This window comes from Bufo gargarizans, chromosome 4 (assembly GCF_014858855.1).
Source record: "Bufo gargarizans isolate SCDJY-AF-19 chromosome 4, ASM1485885v1, whole genome shotgun sequence".
Classification (NCBI taxonomy): Eukaryota; Metazoa; Chordata; class Amphibia; order Anura; family Bufonidae; genus Bufo; species Bufo gargarizans.
This window is the reverse complement of record NC_058083.1, coordinates 386131842-386143148: the sequence shown is the minus strand read 5'-3', so window position 1 is coordinate 386143148 and position 11307 is coordinate 386131842. Positions and strand designations below refer to the sequence as shown.

Sequence of the window (11307 nt, the reverse complement as noted above, 5' to 3'; positions counted from 1 at the left end):
GAAAAATAAAAACAAAGTTAGGGCTCCAGGAATACAGGGAAGAAAACTAAAATGCAAAAACAAACAAAAAAAAACCTCTGGTATCCTAAGGGTTAAGAAAACTTCTTCCATGTATAGATAGACGGAGTTGCTTCATTTGAAACCTTCCTCTTTATTTACCATTGGTAATATGAGCTGTCCAGGAAGTGAAAATATACTTTCGTTTTAAGGGGTTGTAGCAAGAGATGCAGTGCTATGCACTGTAGCAAATGCATTGCAAATTAGATTTTGTGACTTAATTAAAAGGTTTACCTTTTGGATCTATTCCTAGCAACTTTATAAGGTAAGAAAGATGTACTGCTATTATTCTAGATTACAATTCTTTGTTGAACTACTTTGTAGCGATCATTACAGCTTCGTAAACCCCTCTGATCAGCTGCAAATATGAAACCTGGAAAAGCAATTCTATCTCTAAAGATGAGAAAATATTCCAAAAGCCCCTGTTCCTCTGAAAATGCATAGTTTATCTTTCATTTCAGGGTAGACTAGCTGATATATTATGAAACTTCATTATAGGCAATTCCCTAAAATATTATCATTTTGTTACTGAACATAAGATCATCGATAATCAGCTGTTAAAATCAAGCACACAAAACCTCATTTTAAATAGAACATATCGCTGAGAAAAAGAAGATGAATAGTGATGTGTACACTGTGACTTCCCTTGAATATCTTGATATGACAATTTTCAATGAATTTCCATAGCTGAGTATGGTCATTACTTGCTGATAACTATTTTAGATCACAATTAAAAATCTTTTGTAATGCTGAAAACATTCAGAATAAAATCATCAAAATGCTGTGTTAATACAATTGCTTGATGGTCTTGCAATTTGAAAGGGTGTTGCCATGCCACTGTAGTGGCTTTTGTTACTCCTGCTTACCTTGAAACTATAAGGTTATCACAATAGTTCCCACATGTAAAGGCACGTTGTACACTTCCTTTCCAATCAGACAGTACAGACAAGCAGTCCAATCAGTAAACTATGCTCATTATTGGTTTTTAAAGCCACATGGAAGTGAATGGGCCTGAGCTGCAATACCAAGCCGCTGTACAATGTATGTGCTTGGTGAGCTGCGTGAAGGTCGTAGCACTACTGTGAGTGCTGGTGCCTTTTCAAACAGCTGGTCGTAGGGGATCCCAGGTGTTGGACCCCAATTGATCAGATACTGATGATCTATCCTTTGCATAGGTCATCAGTACAAAATACTCTCGAAAAAAACCTTTAATGTATTACATTTAATGGCTTATCTGGGATTTATACATTGATTGCCCATCGTTATGATAGGTAATCAATATCAGATTGAAGGGGGTAGGACTCCCGCAGTTCCGTTGAATAGCCGTTCTGCAATAGTTGCACTTGAAAGGGAACAGTAAAAAGCTTTGTCCACTATAAGATGGACTATGCTGTATATTTCCAGTGCCTGCAGAGTTACTGCAGAACAGTTAATCGACTAGGGTGCTAGGAGTTGGACCCTCACCAGTTTGATATTGATGACGTATCCTAAGGAAAGGCCATCACTATAACAATCCCATAAATCCCCTTTAATTTATAAAGTGGCATTCCCTCTATGTTTATTACCTGTGAACAGTCATGTGGGCAATTTCCTGACAGGTCGTGTAGTCCTGGCTTGATTCATGTCCCACAGGCCAGGATACATCAGAACATGTGAGTTCTGCAGGCTTTCCGCGCATGCACATTGAGGCGAGGTCTACTGACCTCACATGCCCATACAGTGCATGCCAATGCCCAGTTTCCAAGCAGGGGACACGCTTTATCCTACCTCTGGGCGCATAATGAGAGAAGCTCATGTAGGACGAGGGCTTTGTCCATCAGCATCAGTGACTGAGGGATGCCCTTATCAGGGCGAGTGCTCCGACATCAGTCACACAGCCAAGGATACGACAACTGCAGAACTAAACTACAGGGCAAGTGAAGCTATCCTAGAAGTAATGCATAGGCAGGCTGCCCTGGCACCTTATGAAGCTTCAATGTGGTTATATTAATCTCAACCACATAGTACTCACTAGCAGATTTATGGGAACCTGACATTTTTAACGGTGTGCACTCGCTATAAAATTAAAGACATCCCCCAGCATAAGACTGTTGGAATACCTCATCACAAAAAAGTTCACAAATAAGTTTGAGTTCGGGAACTTGACCCCTAACCCGAACCCAATTGAAGTCAATGGGGACCTGAACTTCTGAGCACTAAAATGGCTCTAATAAAGGCATGGAAATGGCTAGAGGGCTGAAAATAGCATCAAAATGTGGTTAAGAGCATGGCAAGTGCTCTGCAAACAAATGTGGATAGGGAAATGACTTTAAATAAAAAATATGTAAACAAAAATAAAAATAAAATCTTGATCTAGGAGGACGAGGTCCATATGGAGTAGGAGGTTGAGGAGGCAGTGGATGTGGCGGTGTAAGTGGAAGCGGCGGTGGAGGAGGAGGTAGCCTACACTGTTTTTTTGGTTTAAATGTATATTTTTTTTTTATTAGGGTACACCCCAAAACATTGAGAAATATTACCTGTGATAACCCCGTCCAGTCGTGCTAAACACACGTTCAGACAATACACTGGCTGCAGGGCAAGCCAGCACCTCCAAGGCGTAAAGGGCAAGCTCAGGCCATGTGCCCAATTTGGAAACCCAGAAGTTGCATGGGGCAGACCCATCAGTCAGTTCGTGTAGGCGATTGGATATCTGCTCTATCAACTTTCGATGTTCTTTTCTGCGCCTACCATGTTGATCACAGTTAGCGGCGAATCAGGGTTCCACGCCGGAGAGGGAGCGTGAGAAAGAGAGACCACATCCAAGGGAGATTAATTTTTTTAAATTAAATATGATTGAGCGGAAAAGTGGGACAAATTATTGAAGTGCAAATGTGGAAGAAGTTGTTAAAGTTTAGGCATTGAATGAAAGGAGGTGGCGCGCATCAATTAAAGACGATTGCAGAGCAGGGGTTTGTATACTGCAAAATTGGTAAAATGTAACCTTGTAACAGATTATTTTTTGAAATTTATGTCCCTATCACCTATGCAGAGCAGGGGTTTAATCACGGCAAAAATGGTAAAATGTCACCCAAGAATGTAACAGACAAATTAGTGAAATGTTTTTACCTGTCTACTAGGTATAGCAGGGGTATATCACAGCCAAAAATTGGTGAATTTCACCCGAGAATGTAACAGACAAATTTGTGAAATTTGTTTACCTGTCTACTAGGTAGAGCAGGGGTATATCACAGCTAAAAATTGGTGAATTTTACCTGTATATGTAACAGACAAATTAGTGATTTTTTTTAAATCTGTCTACTAGGTATAGCAGTGGTATATCACACCCAAAAATTTGTGAATTTCACCAGAAAATGTAACAAATTAGTGAAATTACAAAATAAAATACGTACAAATAAAAAAATATATAAACTTGATTTATGAGGTGGAGGTCCATATGGAGTAGGAGTTTGAGGAGGCGGTGGATGTTGCGGTGTAGGTGGAAGCGGCGGTGGAGGAGAACGAGGTAGCCAACACTGGTTTTTGGTTTTAATATATATATTTTTTTTTATTAGGGTACACTCCAAAAGAGTGGTAAATATCCAAAATACAACAATGAGCAATTGCACTGTAGTATAACAATGGCTGGTTAAGGCCGGAATACATGTCTATTCTGCACAAGGTACAGATAAGTCCTGTAGGATCCATGACTGGTTCATTTTAATGAATGTGAGCTTGTCCACATTGGCTGTGGACAGGCGGCTGCGCTTGTCTGTGATAATGTCCCATGCCGTGCTAAACACACATTCAGACAATACACTGGCTGCAGGGCAGGCCAGCACCTCCAAGGTGTAAAGGGCAAGCTTAGGCCATGTGCCCAATTTGGAGACCCAGAAGTTGAAGGGGGCAGACCCGTCATTCAGTACGTGTAGGCGTGTGCACACATACTGCTCCAACATGTTGCTGAAATGCTGCCTCCTGCTAAGACGTTCCATATGAGCTGGTGGTGCTGGTTGTTGTGGCGTGCTGACAAAGCTTTTCCACATTTTGGCCATGCTAACCCTGCCTTCTGAGATGTGGCGTACACACAATCCATGGGGCCCCGGTGCGAAACTGATCCATGGGGCCCCCTCACAACCCTGTGGTGAGAAAAAAAGAATAATCACATAAGGACAGGATGGTGACTGCCCCTGTGAAATCACTAGCAGGGTGCGCTGTGCTGGCCTGTAAGACTGAGCCATGCCAATGTATAGCAGGGTAATCTAGGACATTTCCCCTAAGTGCAACCACACAGTATTAATGCCCACCTTGTGGCCCATCACAGTAGTTATGCCCAGATATGTGCCCCATCATAGTAGTTATGCCCAGATATGTGTCCCCTCACAGTAGTTATGCCCAGATATGTGCCTCCCTCACAGTAGTAATGCCAGATTATGTGTCCCCTCACAGTAGTAATGCCCAGTTATGTGCCCCCTCACAGTAGTAATGCCAAATATGTGCCCCCTCACAGTAGTAATGCCCAGATTATGTGTCCCCTCACTGTAGTAATGCCATATTATGTGTCTCCTCACAGTAGTAATGCCAGATTATGTGCCCCCTCACAGTAGTAATGCCAAATATGTCCCCCTTCACTGTAGTAATGCCCAGATTATGTGTCCCCTCACAGTAGTAATGCCAGATTATGTGCCCCTCACAATAGTTATGGCAGATATTGTGCCCCTTCACATTATTTATGCCCAGTTATGTGAACCCTCAAAGTAGATATGCCCAGATGTGTCCCCTCAGAGTAGTTATGCCGGATTATGTGTCCCCTCAGAGCAGTAATGCCAGATTATGTTCCACTTCACAGTAGTAATGCCATATTATGTGCCCCCTCACAGTAGTAATGCCAGATTATGTGCCCCTCACAGTAGTAATGCAAGATTATGTACCTCTTCACAGTACAGTCCTGATCAAAAGTTTAAGACCACTTGAAAAATGGCAAAAAATCATATTTAGCATGGCTGGATCTTAACAAGGTTCCAAGTAGAGCTTCAACATGGGAGTGAGACAAAACATTTTTTAAGCATTCAATTTAATGAAAACAATGAATAAACTGAAACAGGCTGTTTTTCAGCTGATCAAAAGTTTAGGACCACACCTCCAAAAAAAAAAAATAAACCCCCAAAACAGAAATCCAACTTTCAAACATGAACTCAGTAATAAGTAGCTCTGCTGTTATTGTTTATCACTTCTCCAAGTGGAACATTTCTCCATGTGGTGAAGACAGCCGCACGAAGGCCATCTACTGTTTGGAAATGTTGTCTATTTTTGTAAACTTCCCTTGCAATCCATCCCCAAAGGTTCTCAATTGGATTTAAATCATGGAAACATGCAGGATGGGGCAAAAGTGTGATGTTATTCTCCTGGAAGAAGTCCCTTGTCCTGCGGGCATTGTGTACTGTAGCGTTGTCCTGTGGAAAAACCCAGTCGTTACCACACAGACGAGGGCCCTCAGTCATGAGGAATGCTCTCTGCAACATCTGGACATAGCCAGCAGCCGTTTAATGCCCCTGCACTGAAAGAAAAAGCACCCCAGACCATTATAACGCCCCCTCCACTGTGGCGCGTAGAAAACATCTCAGGTGGGATCTGCTTGTCATGCCAGTAACGTTGGAAACCATCAGGACCATCAAGGTTACATTTTTTCTCATCAGAGAGTAAAACTTTCTTCCACCTTTGAATGTCCCATGTTTGGTGCTCTCTTGCAAAGTCCAAACGAGCAGTTCTGTGGCGTTCAAGGAGACGAGGTCTTTGAAGATATTTTTTTGTTTTTGAAGCCCTTCAGTCTCAGATGCCGTCTGTTGGTTATGGGGCTGCAGTCAGCACCAGTAAGGGCCTTAATTTGGGTCGAGGATTGTCCAGTGTCTTGACGGACAGCCAATTTGATCCTCCGGCTCAGTGCTGATGAATTTTTTTTGGGTCTACCACTTGACTTTTTGTTCCATAACCCTCAGGATCATTTAAGAAATTCCAAATGACTGTCTTACTGTGTCCCACCTCAGCAGCAATGGCGCACTATGAGAGACCCTGCTTATGAAGTTCAACAACCCGACCACGTTCAAAAAGGGAGCGTTTTTTTTGCCTTTGCCATCTCAACGTGTGACTACCTGACAGAAAATGACAATGAATCCACATTTTTGCACAGATTTGGCCTTTTAAAGGCATGTGGTCCTAAAATTTGGATCAGCTGAAAAACAGCCTGTTTCAGTTTAATCGTTATTTTCAATTAATTGAATGCTCAAAAAAATGTTTTGTCTCACTCTCATTTCTTCTAGTTGCATGTTGAAGCTCTACTTGGAACCATGTTAAGATCCAACAATGTAAAATATGATTTTTTGCCATTTTTCAAGTAGTCTTAAACTTTTGATCAGGACTGTATTTATGCCCAGTTATGTGCCCCCTCAAAGTAGATGTGCCCCCATATGTGCCCCCTCAGAGTGGTTATGCCAGATTATGTGTCCCCTCACAGTAGTAATGGCAGATTATGTGCCCCTCACAGTAGTTATGGCAGATTATGTGCCCCATAACAGTATTTATGCCCAGTTATGTAACCCCTCAGAGTGGTTATGCTAGATTATGTGCCCCTCACATTAGATATGCCCACATATGTGCCCCTCACAGTGGTTATGCCAGATTACGTGCCCCCTTACAGTAGTTATGCCTTCATATGTGCCCCCCTCACAGTAGTTATGATAGATTAGGTGCCCCCTCAAATTAGTTATGGCAGATTAGGGGCCCCTCAGTAGAAATGCCCACTTTTGTACCCCCTCACTCTAGTTGTGTACATCAACCCCCCCGTCCCTGCCCCCAGTCTGCAGCGTTAGAAGAAAAGAAAAAAACATACTTACCTCCTTCCCTGATGACAGGAGGCAGATTGCCAGGCTTTCAGGTCTCCTCCCACAGCCAGCAGCGCGATGTAGGGCCAGCATGGGAGCTCCTGAGCTCTGAAGATCAGTGAAGCAGGGAGGAGAGAGGTTTCCCTGCTTCACTATGGAAATGAATCTGCCTTGCCAGGAGTGAGTGCGCGCTCCCCCCATATTATACATGTAATGGAGGCATGGAGCGCTCTGATGGGGCCCGAAATTGCCACTGTACTTCATGCTGGGCGTGCTGCAGCTGAAACTCCACTATTGCCTGCTGCTGCTCCCACAGTCTGACCAGCATGTGCAAGGTGGAGTTCCAGCTTGTGGGCACGTCGCAAATGAGGCGATGAGCAGGAAGGCCGAAGTTACGCTGCAGCACTGACAGGCGAGCAGCAGCAGGGTGAGAACGCCGAAAGCGCGCACCGACGGCCCGCACTTTATGCAGCAGTTCTAACATATCGGGGTAATTTTTAAGGAACCTCTGTACCACCAAATTCAGCACATGCGCCAGGCAAGGGATGTGGGTCAAACCGGCTAGTCCCAGAGCTGCTACAAGATTTCGCCCATTATTGCACAACACCAGGCCGGGCTTGAGGCTCACTGGCACCAACCACTCATCGGTCTGTTGTTCAAGGCCCGTCCACAGTCCTGCGCGGTGTGGGGTTTGTCCCCCAAACACATACGTTTTAAAACTGCCTGCTGTCGTTTACCCCTGGCTGTGCCGAAGTTGGTGGTGAAGGTGTTACGCTGACCGGATGAGGAGCTGGTAGAGGATGAGGAAGCAGAGTAGGAAAAGGAAGCAACAGGAGGCAAACTAAAGCGCCCTGCAATCCTCAGTGGTGGAAGGACATGCATCAAACTGCTATCCGCCTTAGGCCCAGCCGCCACTGCATTTACCCAGTGTGCTGTTATGGAGATATAACGTCTCTGACCGTGCTTACTGGTCCACGTATCCGTAGTTAGGTGGACCTTGCCAGAAATGGCGTTGCACAGTGCACATCTGATTTTGTCCCCCACTTGGTTGTGCAGAGAAGGGATGACACGCCTGGAAAAGTAGTGGCGGCTGGGCATGATGTACTGTGGGACAGCCACTGCCATAAGGCTTTTAAAACTCTCCTTCTCCACCAGACGGCATGACTGTATTTCAAAGGCCAGTCATTTTGAAATGCTGACATTCAGGGCCAGGGATCTCGGGTGGGTAGGGGGGTACTTCCTCTTCCACTCCAGTGTTTGGGAGATGGAGAGCTGAACGCTTCTGTGGGACATTGTGGAAATGCTTGGTGACCCAGGTGGTGGTGTTGCTGGCAGATCATCTGTTTGCGGGGTGGCAGGTGGCACTGTCACTCCAGAGGTGTGATGCCTGGTCATGCAGGTTGTGCTCAGGTTGAGAACGTTTATGCCTCGCTTCAGGCTTTGCTTGCACAGCGTGCAAACCACTCGTGTCTTGTCGTCAGCACATTGTCTGAAGAACTGCCACGCCAGGGAACTCCTTGGAGCTGGCTTTGGTGTGCTCGGTCCCTTGCTGCGGTGGGCAGTAGCAGGCGTACTGTCTAGGGGACGGCCGCTCCGCTTTTGCACCCTGCTCCCTCTTCTGCTATGCTGGTGGCTCTGTGCGACCACCGCCTCTTCCTCCGAATTCCACAGGTCACTTGCATGACCTTGATTCCCTGTGGGGTCGAGGAGCTCATCGTCCTGCACATCATCTTCCACCCAGTCTTCACCCCTGCCCTCCTTGTCAGTCTGCACACTTTCGAAAGCCACAGCAGTTGGCACCTGTGTTTTGTCATCATCCGAGACGTGCTGCGGTGGTCCTCCCATTTACTCATCTTGAAACATAAGTGGTTTTTGACCCAAAATGGGTGTTTTTTTAATAACAGAATAGAATAGCAGTATCTAACGCATGTATCTCACACTGACAGATGATGCAAAGGCTGCAAATTAAGATTTTGTCCCCAAATGGGTGTTTTTTTAATAACAGTATAGAACACCTGCCGGGATGGTTCCCAAACGCGATCAAATGTTTGCGAACCGCAAGTTTGTAACGGGTCCCATTCATTTTAATGGCAGGCGAACCTGAAAAACCTTCAGCTCATATTTCCAGGCAAAAAATAATTACTAGAAGTGCACAAATAGTCCCACAACATCGACAGTGACATATCAGATTCATTATTCAAATTTGCGATCTCAATTCATAATTTTTTTCAATGCAAAATATCGGCAATATAATTTTTGCGTACGCGCATGCGCAAATACACTATAACGTACCCAAATCCACTATAAAGAAATTATATTGGTATATAACACCCTGCTTCAATCAGTTTTTTGGGGGGACCACTGGTATATCACACCAGTAGAAATTATTTGTTCCAATAACACTTGTCCCTCTATATACCTGCAGTATCGCAGCAGAACCGCACACAACTGCCGCACAATACAAATGCACTGTAATATACTTTCTAACATATAAAGTATATTATAACATTGTAAGGAAGGAAATCCATTAGAATATACATAAAGATAAAACGTAACCTTTAATAATGTTTATTTGAGGGTCCATGCACACATCCGTATAAGAGCGACCCCGTCCGGACCCTTCTCCTATATTAAAATGGCCCTAGTAAGCCACTAGCCCCTAGGCCCCTGACTTCTAGGTGATCACTATATAGATCTATGTGTTTTTGACTCATTATAAAAGTATATACCCCTCTGTGTATCACACCTATCGATAGCACACCTATACCAGTGCTTAAAAAGACTTTTGTGGCCCTATTAGATAGCGTTTGGTGTCCCTAACAGTCTGTCCCTGCTCCACACAGCAACCTCTCCCTACACTGGCAAAACACTGAATGTAAAATGGCGGCCAGATCAGGTTTATTCATAAGGTAGGGGGTATGTCCATGTGCTGAAACATCTCAACTGGCTGTCTTGTACCACCTGATGGATGTGTCATGGGTCAAAGTTCTTCACAATGTAAAAAAATATGACGGGCGCAAATATCTCCATATGTTCGCATGTTCCTCGAATCGCGAACACTCAAAGTTCCCCGCGAAACGACCGCCGGGCGAACCGCAAGGACATCACTAAACACCAGTATCTAACGAGTGTATCTCACAGTGATAAATGCAGCAAAGCACTTTGCTCAAAATGAATGTTTTTTTAAACCCAGAATATTATTGCTGTATTTAAAGATTGTATTTCACACTGTCAGATGCAGACAAGGCCGCAAATTTAGTTTTTTGCCCAAAATGGGTGTTTTTTTTAACCACTTCAGCCCCGCTAGATGAAACCCCCTTCATGACCAGAGCACTTTTTACACTTCGGCACTACACTCCTTTCACCGTTTATTGCTCGGTCATGCAACTTACCACCCAAATGAATTTTACCTCCTTTTCTTCTCACTAATGAAGCTTTCATTTGGTGGTATTTTATTGCTGCTGACATTTTTACTTTTTTTGTTATTAATCAAATTGTAACAATTTTTTTGCAAAAAAAATGACATTTTTCACTTTCAGCTGTAAAATTTTGCAAAAAAAAACGACATCCATATATAAATTTTTCGCCAAATTTATTGTTCTATATGTCTTTGATTAAAAAAAATGTTTGGGCAAAAAAAAATGGTTTGGGTAAAAGTTATAACGTTTACAGACTATGGTACAAAAATGTGAATTTCCGCTTTTTGAAACAGCTCTGATTTTCTGAGCACCTGTCATGATTCCTGAGGTTCTACAATGCCCAAACAGTAGAAAAACCCCACAAATGACCCCATTTCGGAAAGTAGACACCCTAAGGTATTCGCTGATGGGCATAGTGAGTTCATAGAACTTTTTATTTTTTGTCACAAGTTAGCGGAAAATGATGATGATTTTTTTTTTTTTTTCTTACAAAGTCTCATATTCCACTAACTTGCGACAAAAAAAAAAAATTCTAGGAACTCACCATGCCCCTCACAAAATACCTTGGGGTGTCTTCTTTCCAAAATGGGGTCACTTGTGGCGTAGTTATACTGCCCTGGCAATTTAGGGGCCCATATGTGTGAGAAGTACTTTGCAATCAAAATCTGTAAAAAATGACCGGTGAAATCCGAAAGGTGCACTTTGGAATATGTGCCCCTTTGCCCACCTTGGCATCAAAAAAGTGTCACACATCTGGTATCGCCGTACTCAGGAGAAGTTGGGGAATGTGTTTTGGGGTGTCATTTTACATATACCCATGCTGGGTGAGAGAAATATCTTGGCAAAGACAACTTTTCCCATTTTTTTATACAAAGTTGGCATTTGACCAAGATATTTTTCTCACCCAGCATGGGTATATGTAAAATGACACCCCAAAACACATTCCCCAACTTCTCCTGAGTACGGCGATACCAGAT

General features: G+C 43.6%; 1 protein-coding gene across 2 annotated transcripts in view; it reads left to right on the top strand.

Annotated features, from left to right (window-relative positions):
- Positions 1 to 221: 221 nt before the first annotated feature.
- The window catches only part of NLRC4 (NLR family CARD domain containing 4), a 204396-nt gene continuing 193310 nt past the window's right edge, over positions 222 to 11307 (top strand). For both annotated transcript variants that reach the window (XM_044292150.1, XM_044292148.1), the window contains exon 1: positions 222 to 322. The gene's annotated coding sequence lies outside the window, so the exon portion shown is untranslated. The remainder of the gene's footprint in view (positions 323 to 11307) is intronic.